This window comes from Scyliorhinus torazame, chromosome 15, assembly GCF_047496885.1.
Source record: "Scyliorhinus torazame isolate Kashiwa2021f chromosome 15, sScyTor2.1, whole genome shotgun sequence".
In the NCBI taxonomy this organism is placed as follows: domain Eukaryota; kingdom Metazoa; phylum Chordata; class Chondrichthyes; order Carcharhiniformes; family Scyliorhinidae; genus Scyliorhinus; species Scyliorhinus torazame.
The window spans coordinates 107207626-107220322 of NC_092721.1; positions in this window are offsets into that span (position 1 = coordinate 107207626).

The window sequence follows — 12697 nt, forward strand, 5'->3', positions numbered from 1 at the left end:
ACTGTAATACCCCTAATACAGACTGCCACAGGTAGGGTGCTCTTTTGTCGGGTCTGTACAGACTCTGTGAATTGAATGGCCTCCTTCTGTGATTATATGACTTGGAGCACCCTTCATGCCATTATGACAACCTATTGCATCCGCATCCAGAGTGTTAACACAAAATGAATGTCACTATTCACATATTGAGAAAGAGTGCCTGGCTATTATTTTTGCTTGTAACCATTTCAGTCAGTATCCATTTGGGAGAGAGAGAGAATTACAGTAATGCCTGAACAGGCAAGCCGTGAAAATTTCATTGGTGAAATGAGAGATGCCTTTGTGCAATGTGCCTTGCCATAGTCACATGACCTCTAATGACATCTTTTTGTGCATAAATGTTTGTGAACACAAGCCATTTCATCCACCACTCAGAAAGGCAATTAGTTCTGCCATTTAATGAACAGCAATATGGTTGCACGAAGGAAATTAAATTGGGATTAAGAGGAAACAAATGTAATTAAAAATACATCAATCATTTTTAAATAAATACTTGCACAATACATAATGATGAGGAGCTTCAAAATTAATTTTGAATTCTAACTGACTTGACTAGTATGTTTTAAAACAAAAATAAAATATTTCCTCAATCTTAGAAGATACACTAGTTCAGCCAAGTTGTAACATCTATGCACAGTGAGAATGTGTGTTCAATTTAGCTTTACTCCACATGCTTTTCATATTGGCAATAACAGGACAGGCACATCATGTTGGAAAATGTTTGCGTTGAATGCAACATCTGTTTTTTTTTATTGGTTTTGTTTGGATGTCATCCATAGTTGTTTCAACTGGAGTCGACATCGTGTTTGCAGGTTTGCAGGTTGACATTGTGTTGAAGTGTCCTTAATCGGGTTACTGTCTACTACAGTTTTTTCTGGTATTGTGGCGTTCTCAGGAATGTTGAGGTCTTCACTTGGCACAGTTTGTTACAGACTCTCGATTGGCTCTGTCTCTGGCAAAATAGTTCTAGGTGCTAAAAGTTGATCAGCGTATTTCCTTCACACTACATTGTCCTGAGTTTGCTCACTGTAGGAGACCGGCCGTATCTGCTAAGACTATAGCAGGTATCCATTTCCCACTGGTGGAATACTTCCTTGCCAATACTTCCTGACCTTTCTGAAAAGCACAGGGCTTCGACCTGTTCTCATGTCCCAAAACCTGACTTAGCAATGTTGTCTCAACAATTTCTCTTGTCTTAAGCGGCTTCAGCAAATCAAACACTGTGTAACTGAGTAATGCCCGAGAATTTAGAACCATAGAACCATAGAAACCCTACAGTGCAGAGGGAGGCTATTCAGTCCATCAAGTCTGCATCAACCATTTGAAAGAGCACTCTACCTCGGTCCACTCTCCCACCCTATTCCAATAACTCCACTTAACTTGCACAGTTTTGGACACTGACGGACAATTTTTTGCATGGCCAATCCACCTAACCTACACATCTTTGGGCTCTGGGAGGAAACCAGAGCACCAGGAGAAAACACACGCAGACACAGGGAGAATGTGCAAATTCCAGACAGACATCCAAGGCTGGAATTGAACTGCGGTCCCTGGAAGTGAACCGGGGTCCCTGGCACTGAGAGGCAGCAGTGCTAACCATTGTGCCATTGTGGATGGCACTTTGGGTTGTCGAATGGTTTGTACTCAGGAATTGGCTTAGTTGTATTAACAATGATCCTTGTTCATGAGTTACCTTCAATCAATACTGAACAAACCTTTTAGCCAGCCCATTTGTGGAAGGATGATCAGGAATGGATATGATGTGTTGGATTCTGTTCTCCTTTAGATAATCTGTGAATGCTTGCGAAACGAAGTGTGGCCCATTGTTGGTAACAAGTTGTTCAGGTAACCGAATCTTGCAAAAATCTCAACCAGTTCTCTCCGAGGAAGTAGTCTTCATAATGTCAACTCCAGGGGCAGCATAGTGGTGCAGTGGTTAGCTGAGGACCCGGGTTCGATCCCAGCTCTGGGTCACTGTCCTTGTGGCGTTTACACAGTCTCACCATGTCTGCGTGGGTCCCACCCTCACAAGCAAAGAAGTGCAGGGTAGATGGATTGGCCATATTAAATTGCCCCTTAATTTGGAAACAAAATGAATTGGGTACTCTAAATTCAACTTTAAAAAATAAGAATAATGGCGACTTCAGGTCATTTTGAGTGCACATCTACCACAACGAAAAACATTTGTCCTTCGAATGGTCCAGCACAATCTATATGAACTCTTTACCATGGCCCTTCTGGCCATTCCCATCAATGTAATTGCACTAGTGATGGTATGTTTTGAACCTTTGCACAAGACAAACACATGCCCGCCTTTTCCTCTATTTCACAATCGAGCCCTGGCCACCAATAATCGCTTCTGACTAGCCCCTTCATTCTCACAATCCGACAATGATCTTCATTAAGTTGGTTTAGGGCATGTTCCCTTAACAATGGAGGAATAATGACCCTCATTGACCAGAGGAGACAACCGACTTGTATGGATAGTTCAAGACTTTGGTTAAAAGATAGCTTCAACTCCGGGTTTGCTCCTGTGGTCTTGCTACGAGATACCATGTCCATAACTTCTGAAGGATTGGATTATTTCTTGTATACTTCTTAACTTGCTGTGCGGTTGCAGAGTGTTAGCAACTTCTTTGAAATAGAAAATATCAACACTCAAAACTATTCTTGATGATTCGTGAGGTAAAGAGTCCATCAGTGCTCCCATGGAGATTTGATTGATGATATTTTTATCGGATGTGTATGTGCTGACAACACAGTATGGACTATCGGCTCGCTGCTGGAGATGGAATACCAGTGTGAAGCCCCAGTGTTGTTGTCAGCGGTTAATGGTCTGTTAATAAAGTAAATTTTTGTCCATCTAGGCATTGGTAAAATCTTTTGACTCCATGATGTCTAGAACTTCCTTCTCTATCTGCGGAGAGTTCATTTCTGCTTTTTTCAAGGATCTTGATGCAAACTTTAGTGATGCCTCCTTAGCTTGCACGAAGGCCTTCTCGCACCAATCCAGCCATTTCTATTTCCTGTTTTGACACAATAAGTTGTGCAAAGGCTTGAGGATAGTTATTAGATTAGGGACAAGCCTTTCATAATAGTTTAATATGCCCCAAAACAAGGCAAGTTGATTTACATTTTGAGGTGCAGGTGCCTCAGTTTGACTTTTACTTTTGAAGGCAAATTGTGAGTCCCTTTGCATCTGTGACATGCAGTATGTATTCAATAGAAGATGTGAAGAATTCACATTTATCCTTCCATTCTCGTAGTCCGCAATATTCTAGTCTCTATAGCGTTGCATCTAAATATTACAGTTCCTATCCTTTATTCTTTCAAGTAACTAAAATATTGCCCAAGTAGCATTGGACTCCGTTTAGGTGGCACAGTAGTTAGCACAGCTGCCTCACAGCACCAGGGGCCAGGGTCTGATTCCAGTTTTGGGTGACTGCGTGGAGGTTACCTGTTCTCCTCGTGTCTGCGTCGTTTTTTTTTTGGGTACTCTGATTTCTTTCCGCAGTCCAAAGATGTGTAGGTAAGGTGGATTGGCCATGCTAAATTTCCCCTGAGTGTCTATAGATGTACCGGTTAGGTTACGGGCTAGGGCGGCATCGACGGTGGAGTGGACCTGGGTGGAGTGCTCTTTCAGAGGGCTGGTGTTGGGAAGAATGGCCTCCTTCTACACTGTAGGAATTCTATGATTTTATGAGGGGCTGGTTTCGCAGAGTGGGCTAAACAGCTGGCTTGTAATGCAGAACAAGGCAGCAGCACGGGTTCAATTCCCGCACCTGCCTCCCCGAACAGATGCCGGAATGTGGCGACTAGGGTCTTTTCACAGTAACTTCATTGAAGCCTACTTGTGACAATAAGCGATTATTATTATCTTAGAGTTTGATCCATGGCACATTGGAATAACACATGATGCGAAATGGAAGTCTTTTAAATCTGAATAGTCCTTATGTGTTACGATTGTCAAATATGGTTGTGAATCTAGACCTACATTTATCTGGAGATAATCTTGACTAAGGCCAGCTTGACTGAAATCCTGGCCTCCAGGCAACACAGCGAATAAATCATCAATTAAAGGCAGAGGGTACTGCTCTGCACAAAGTACCGGATTGGTAGTGACTTCAAAATCGCCACATATTCGTATCCAATCATCTTTCTTCATCACGGTTACTGTGGGCCATACCCAATCACTTACATTAGCAGGTTCGAGGAGCCCCTTAGTTTGATTCACTCCAGCCAGTTTCTCCCCATTTGGGCTGGATAGTTATCTTTAACGACATGCAGGGCGAAGTCTGCGGTCTGTCCATTTAACTGCACATTTACATTGATACGGACCCTCAACAGATTTACTTCCCCTGTATATGTTTTAAGTTCTTTCTTTTGAGGATTTTAAGGTGATATGTCATAGATAATCTTGGTAAACATTTTCTGGTACCTATGAAATGGCTGCGCCAGTGTCCACCTCCATTTTCACTGGGTGTCCGTCTAGTCAAGGAGTGACCCAGTAACGGTTTCTTGCACCCGCAATGGCCAGTACGTTCAACGACAGTTCATCAACTGACTGTGAATCTGGTCCTTTATTGTGACTTTTTTGTAACATGTGGATCTTTTCCCCTCTATTCAGTTTTCTATTTGATACACTTTATTCTTACTTTTTGTAATTCGTGTTTGAAACTTGTTTCTTTCTCCAACACATACATTTGATATGTCCTTTTTTACCACAATTCCTGCATTTTGCCCCTTTGCACCAGTAGTCTGCTGCTGTGCAACCAGCTATTGCACATCGGTGGCAATTTTGAACCTGTGTTTGTGTTCGCATCTCAGCCAACATTTTATGGATTCTTGTACATGAGCTGAATTGTTGGGCTCCCTTATGTGCTAATTCCATAGAGATCGCAACTTCTAAAGTTTAAGTTGCTTTCTACTAACAGCCTTATTTGGATAATTTCACTTCTTAACCCACACACTAGTCTGTCCCTAATGGTATTGTTCAAGACACCTCCAAGTTCACAGAATTCAGCTAATTTCTTCAAAGTAGCTACGAATTGGGTGATTGATTCATTATCTTGTTGGTTATCTTTATGGAACATGAATCTCTCGGCAATCACCAAAGTTTTAGGTGAGAAGTGACTCTGCAATACCTCCACAATATCATCATAAGTTTTCAAGCCTGGTTTTGCTGGCTGTACCAGGCTTTGTAGGAAGTTGAATGTTTCCCCCCACCATTGTATTCAGGGAAATTGGGATTATTATGTATCCGAATCTTTCGGTGTATGAGCTCCAGTGCTCGGTGCTTTGATCATACATCCCATAGTGCCAAACTTACCCTTTAAAAGGCCCCCTCATGCAGACTATGGTTCATGATTACTCTGAGGTGTTGTGAAATATGACTTATTGAAAACCTGGCTTGACTCCATGTAAATTGTGGCAGTACATGATATGCCTATCCACGAAATGGATGTTATTATGAAGTGCGTATTTACACCATCTGCAGCTTGAGGTCAGAAGAGATTATGGAATGAAGGGGAAGTGGGATGTGGCAAGAAGCTTGAGTATGAAGATCCTATCATTTCAACCCGACTATTGGCCACAGCCTCATCAATGGCAACTCCAGTGATGATGCAATCGAATTTTGCCTCCAAAGAGAAATAATCAGAAATGTCAACACTTACTGGTTATATGTGGCCTCAACGATTTATCACTGGGTCACAATCTAACAGGAGTTCATTTAAAATTTTTCCAATTGAGGGGCAATTTAGCATGGCCAATCCACCTACCCTGTGCATCGTTGGGTTGTGAGGGTGAGACCCACGCAGAAATGGGGGAAATGTGCAAACTCCACATGGACAGTGACCCGGGGTGGGGATAGAACCCGGTTCCTCAGCACCGTGAAGCAGCAGTGATAATCACTGTGCCACCATGCCGCCCTCTAGCAGGAGTTCTAATGCTAATCTCAATGAGCACCCTGTTGCACTATGTTGCGCTTGGTACTACTCATGGTGTCCTAGATTTCTCTGTATTTGTGAGCATCCAATGAGTCAGGAAGCTGGAAACGGTACCTCCCGCTTGATCTGCAAGTCATAGACTTGCCAGTGTCTACTGCAGATGCAAGTGAAACTTTGCAGGCCTCAAGAAAAGTGTTCAAAATCCCAGGAAAGTATTAAAAATCTGACAACCTGGGTCTTTCACCCCTTTTAACTGACCAATGCACCTGGAAAACCATATGTCCTGTTGCTGATTTTTTTCTACTTTGTCTTTTCTGTGGCTCTGTTCCAGTTATGGCAATCAGTGAATCTGTCCTTCTTTCTATGTTATCTATGTCCGAATGCTTAGAGTCGCCAGGTATCAAATGATACCACCACAAGTTTCAACCCTGGGCTAAATCGCTAGCTTTGAAAGCAGACCAAGGCAGGCCAGCAGTGCGGTTCAATTCCCGTACCAGCCTCCCTGAACAGGCGTCGGAATGTGGTGACTAGGGGCTTTTCACAGTAACTTCATTTGAAGCCTACTGTGACAATAAGCGATTTTCATTTCATTTATCGTTCAAAGAGCCAAACACCAGTTAGTTAGTTCAAGGTCAAGGGTACTTTATTTACACACAATTAGTCATGCAACATAAACACTACTAGTTAACTATACCTATCGACTAAGACAACCTGTACTTAACTTCGGGCACCCGGCTTAGGTCAGAAAACAGTGACCGCTGTTCAATTCTGGATCTCTCGGGTTCGAAGGAGTAACTGCTGCTCAGCTGGGCTCATCCGTCTGGTAGCGAGCGTTGAACATGGACTCGCTTCTGGTGTTGCTGCACGCGATGGCCGTGACCGGGGTACCAAGGCCAAGAGGGCGCGAACATATGGTGAATTCTTCTTCTTATACTCGGTGGGGGTGGGGGGGGGGGGGGGGTGTTTCGTGCTCTTTTGGGCGGCCCTTCGATTTGGGCCTTACTAATTGGGTGATCCCTGATCACTCTGGTCGATTCCTTAACCAATAAGTGGGCGGGGATCTGGATGGCTGGGCGTGTCCCAAGCGGTCACTGACCCCGTTGTTTGCGTTTCCCTTGAACAGGGAGTGGCGCCAAAATGTCTGGGACTGTCCCGGTTGCTTGAGTACCAGTCCTTTGTTTTGGTGAAGATGGGCCATCAAATGCTAATCGGGCCCATTAAAATGCTAATTGGATGGAGTTTCGATACCGCCTGGACTTCATGCTTACAAATATGCATTTCAGGCTCTGAGCCTGTCTGGCTTGTCCATTTTACCCACCAGGCTTTGCGAGTTTCTCTGTACCTAGTTGGAAGTGGCCATCCTGGATGGCTACAGTGCTAAATGGGGTAGAAATGATGAAAGTCCTTTTTGATATTTTTGCTGAATATGGAATATATGAAGATGGAATATATTTATGGAATATGGGTTGAGCAGTTTGAGCTTATGCAGTGCCTAATTTCCCATGTTGCAGTTGTACCTTTTCATCAAATGGCCGGTGGAATGTTTCAATTAACTATGTGGCAGTTTCTGCACAGTTGTTTGAAATTATTTTAAAGTTTGACTCAAATTAAATTTATTGGGCGGGATTCTCCGACCCCCCGCCGGGTCGGAGAATCGCCGGGGGTCGGCGTGAATCCCGCCCCCGCCGTCCTCCAAATTCTCCCGCCCCCCCAAAAATCGACCCGGTGTGAGTCGCGCCACTCGCCTTGGAGAATTGCCGGGTCCGGCGCGACTCAATGGGCCCCAGGGCTGCCCGAATTCTCCAGCCCGCAATGGGCCGAAGTCCCACCCGTCTTTTGCCAGTCCTGTTGCCGTAAATTGGAGTAGGTTCTGACCGGCGGGACCTGGCGGCGCGGGCAGCCTCCGGGGTTCTTGGGAGGGTGTGGGGGGATCTGGCCCAGGTGACCCCACTGTGGCCTGGCCCGCAATCGGGGCCCACCAATCCGCGGGTGGGCCTGTGAAATGGAATGAAAATGAAATGAAATGAAAATGAAAATTGCTTATTGTCACAAGTAGGCTTCAAATGAAGTTACTGTGAAAAGCCCCTAGTCGCCACATTCCGGCGCCTGTTCGGGGAGGCTGGTACGGGAACCGTGGGGGCACTCTATTGTTCCGCACTGGTGGCTGTAGTAGTCCGCCATTGCCGGTGTGGAAACAAAGCCCTCTGCGCATGCGCGGGGATGACGCCAGCACACGCTGGCGCTCCCGCGTATGCGCCAACCCGCGCCGGTCGGCAGAGGCCCATCACCGCCAGTTGGCGTGGCGCCAAGCCCCTTTCCCACCGGCCGGTGGGGCGCAAACCATTCCCGGGCGGGCCTAGCCCCTGAAGGTGCGGAGGATTCCGCACCTTTGGGGCGGCCCGACGCCAGAGTGGTTCACACCACTCCGTCCCGCCGGAGTTCCCCGCCCCGCCGGTTACCAAAGTGTGTTTTCATTTCAATGCTGAAAAATTGTATGTGTTTGTGTTTGTGCAACTATGGCCAAGAGACCGAGATGTCCTTCGGTACGTACATGGCGGCAGCCAATGGCATAAGAGTTTTGAAAACAAATCTTTTTATTAACATTTTTCAATTTATAAATTACAAAATAGAAAAATAAACAAATTTACATTCATCAACCATAAAAAACAGAAAAATAGAACAACCCCTCAGAAAACCTAAATCCCCTCCCCCCCCCCCCGCCCCGCCCCGCCCCCTTAACAACTAACAGTGACCAATTCATAAAATCATAGAATCATTGTAGTGCAGAAGGATGCCATTTGGCCCATTGAGTCTGCACCGTCACTCCGGAAGTGCATCCGATCTGAGCCCACTCCCCAACCCTTCGCGTGTAACCCAATAACCCCACCTAACCTTTTGGACACTAAGGGGCAATTTATCATGGCCAATCAACCTAACCTGCACATCTTTGGACTGTGGGACGAAACAGGAGCACCCGAAGGAAACCCACTCAGACACGAGGAGAACTTACAAACTCCACAAACACAGTCACCCGAGGCTGGGACTGAACCAGGCTCTCTGGCGCTGACAGGCAGCAGTGCTAACAACCGTGCCACCCCCTGCCCCCTAAACCCCAACAACTTAGATTACATAGAACATACAGTGCAGAAGGAGGCCATTCGGCCCATCGAGTCTGCACCGACCCACATTAATCCCTCACTTCCACCTTATCCCCGCAACCCAATAACCCCTCCCAACCTTTATGGACACTACGGGTAATTTAGCATGGCCAATCCACCTAACCACCTAACTAACAGTGACCAAATCCTTGAAATAAACAGAACAAGGCTGGCACAGGGTGGAGATGGAGCTCTCCACCCTCGCAGTACTCGCCTCCAAACAATCAGTGAGGCGAAGGCAAGGTCATCGGCCCCCGCGCACTGTCTGCAGTTCCAGTGCTGACACCCAAAATATGGCCACTAAAGTACAGGGCTCCAGCTCAATCTTCAGAATTGCTGACATGATGCTTGGGACAAACTTGTGCGTGTGGTTAGCCGAACACTCCTGAACGGTGCTCGCACCTGTCCTCTACCCCTAAAAAAAGAAGCGGCTCATTCTGGGCTTAGTCAGGTGTGCCCTAAAAACCAGCTTAAGTTGGATCAAACCAGACCTCACGCATGAGGATGAGGTGTTCAACCAGCAAAGGGCCTCACTCCATACCTCATAATCCAATATGGTCTGGTATCAACTGAGCAGCGGGTAGACCTCTCACCATACAGCATGCATTGGTTTCCCTAGGTTGAAGCCATTTCAAGAAGGCGCTCTGTGAAAATCCCCTAGTCGCCACACTACAGCACCTGTTCGGTACACAGAGGGAGAATTCAGAATGTCCAATGCACCTAACAAGCATGTCTTTCGGGACTTGCGGAAGGAAACCGGAGCACCTGGAGGAAACCCACGCAGACATGGGGAGAACGTGCAGACTCCACACAGACAGTGATCCAAACCAGGAATCAAACTTGCATCCCTGGTGCTGTGAAGCAACAGTGCTACCCACTGTGCTATCATGCCACCCATGATTCTGTGATTATAAATGGCTTCCCCCTTATTTTGAAATGGTGCCCCTGGTTCTAGACTCCTCAACCAAAGGAAACATTTTACCCGCATCCACCCTGTATTCCTTTCAGTATTTTGTAAGTTTCAATGTGATCACCCCTCATTCTTCGAAACTCTGTAGAATACAGGCCCTATTTGCCTAATCTCTTTTCATAGAACAGTCTCACCATCCCCGGACAAGTCTGGTGAACCTTCGTTGCATTCCGTCTGTGGCAATAATATTAACATTACCCCCCCACCCCCGCCCCCTCCCTATAACCCCACCTTACCTATACATCAGCATCTCCGAGGTGCAGGAGATAGATCCTGTGCCTTGGGTAACTCAGGCGAGAGCATGTTCAAGTGAGCCTGACTGCACATTTGAATATACAAATCTGCATCCTGAACTCAATGGGTGGGATCCAGTTTGCGACACCTCGCGAGATCCCAATTGATCTAATCAAGCATAGCAAGGCCATTAAATCTCACAAGAAGCCTCTTGCGAGATTTAATGGCGTCATGTCCCGAGTATGGCGCGACGAGGCAGGTAGATCATGACCCATGTTTTTAATCAGATGCCATGGAATAGTTTTGGACTTGAACAGAGGTCAACACTTAGTTGTGGTGAATGCCTGTGTACAGTTCTGTTAATAGTTAGCGTTGCGTCCTCCAACTGGTGGCGATAGAGATCTTTTAATGTGGCTTGCGGCACCTGCCAATTGGTAGTAAGACACACATGAGGGTAGTCGCACTAGAAGTAGCTCAGGAGAATTCACTCAATTCATTTATTCGTTACTGTCTATATCACAATTCGTTAGTTATCTTTCCACGTGTTAAACTTGTTAAAAGATCACCTTACTAGTCAAAGAACTAGATGTTCTGTGTGCATCTGTGTCACGGCCATAACACAGAACGTAACATTAGTTACTGCAATAACTGGTCCAAACTCCTTGTTGGCTTTGGATTGCCAGATACATTGGTCTTATGTAGTTTTAGAAAGAGAGTTTTTATTGTTGTTTCAATAGCGCATGCACAAAATAGCAAATGATTTAATGTGATGTGAATGAAATTCAAATTTAAAAAAACACAAGGTTTTATTTTGTAGTAAAAATGTTTTAATTGTTGGAGGACAGCTTTATTACTTGTCATTACTCACTGTAACGATGTCTGATGGTTTATTGATTTCGAAATGTTATCAGGCCAAACCACATTAGACATAAAATGCTGAAGTAAGATACCTTCTGAAGCAACATAAATTGGCAAGACAATGAACCTGACTGCTATAAAAAATATAATTAAGCAGTAAAAGGTACAACACAGTTACTGGACCTTTGTTGATCAATTTGTTGTCAATAGAAGCTTTCCATTATTTGCTTCAATTGCAGTGGCCTTGTTTCTGTGCCTGGGAAGTGTTTACAAAGCAGTTGTTAATACCTTGGGATGAAAATGTAATAGAAAACAACCACCTTGTGGGCAAACATAATTTCAACGGTATTGTGTTAAAACTGAGCCAACATAAACATTCAGAATCGTGGCGGGAGGTGCAAATCCAAAGCTAAAGTCTGAAAAATAAGATATTAATATTGTACGAAGCAGCCAGAGGGATAACATCCAGGCCACATGGTAAGGAAAACACCACATGGCCCAAATATTGCTGGAAAAATAATTGTGAGTTCACAGCTCCTGACAAATGTGAAAAGTTGTGGTGAGGAATAGATACAGCATGAGCTGTTAATTGCCTCAAATTGCTGGATGGTTTTCACTGTTCCACAATTCACTTTACAAAAGCAGGACTTTGTCATTAATCTCACAATTGACACTCTCTGGCTACTACAAAATGTTGACTGGGAAGACAGTCATTTAGGGCTGGTAATTCATGTGGCAATAACCCAGTTAATTATGTGATTTCTGCTTCTGACATGCCACTCAACCTTGGAGGCCAAGAAGAGGAACAATAAACCTGTGGCGTATCACTCGCACAGGTAACAGATTGTTCCTCGATGGTTCTTCCAAACTTATAATGCTTACTTTTTCTCCTACGTATTCCTCCTTGTTTTTTTTCGCTTTCTCTCTCTCACTCACTCACTCTCTCTCTCTCACTCTTAATCAACCCTCATTTCTCTTTCTGTGTTTAATTTGACTGTAATTCATTCTATTTTCTCCACCAGGTTTGGTTCAGTTTGTTCCTCTATCATTAAATTTCAGTGGTTGAGGAGATGGACCTTTGGATTTGAAAAAAGAATTTACGGGATGTGGGCATCACTGGTTAGACCAGCATTTATTGCTCATCAATAGTTGCCCTTCAGAAGGTGGTGAAGAGCTGCCTTCTTAAACCGCTGCAGTCCCTGAGATGTAAGTACACCCAGAGTGCTGTTAGGGAGAGAGTTCCAGGATTTTGACCCAGCGACAGTGCAGGAATGGCAATTTATTTCCATGTCGGGGTGGTGAGTGACTTGGAGGGGAACCTCCAGGTATCTGCTGCTCTTGTCCATCTCGATGGTCGTGGTTGTGGGTTTGGAAGGTGCTGCCAAGGAACCTTGGCGAGTTACTGCAGTGCATCTTGTAGATGGTACACAGCTGCCACTGTATGTCAGCGGTGGAGGATTAAATGTTTATGGAATGGGTAGCAATCAAGT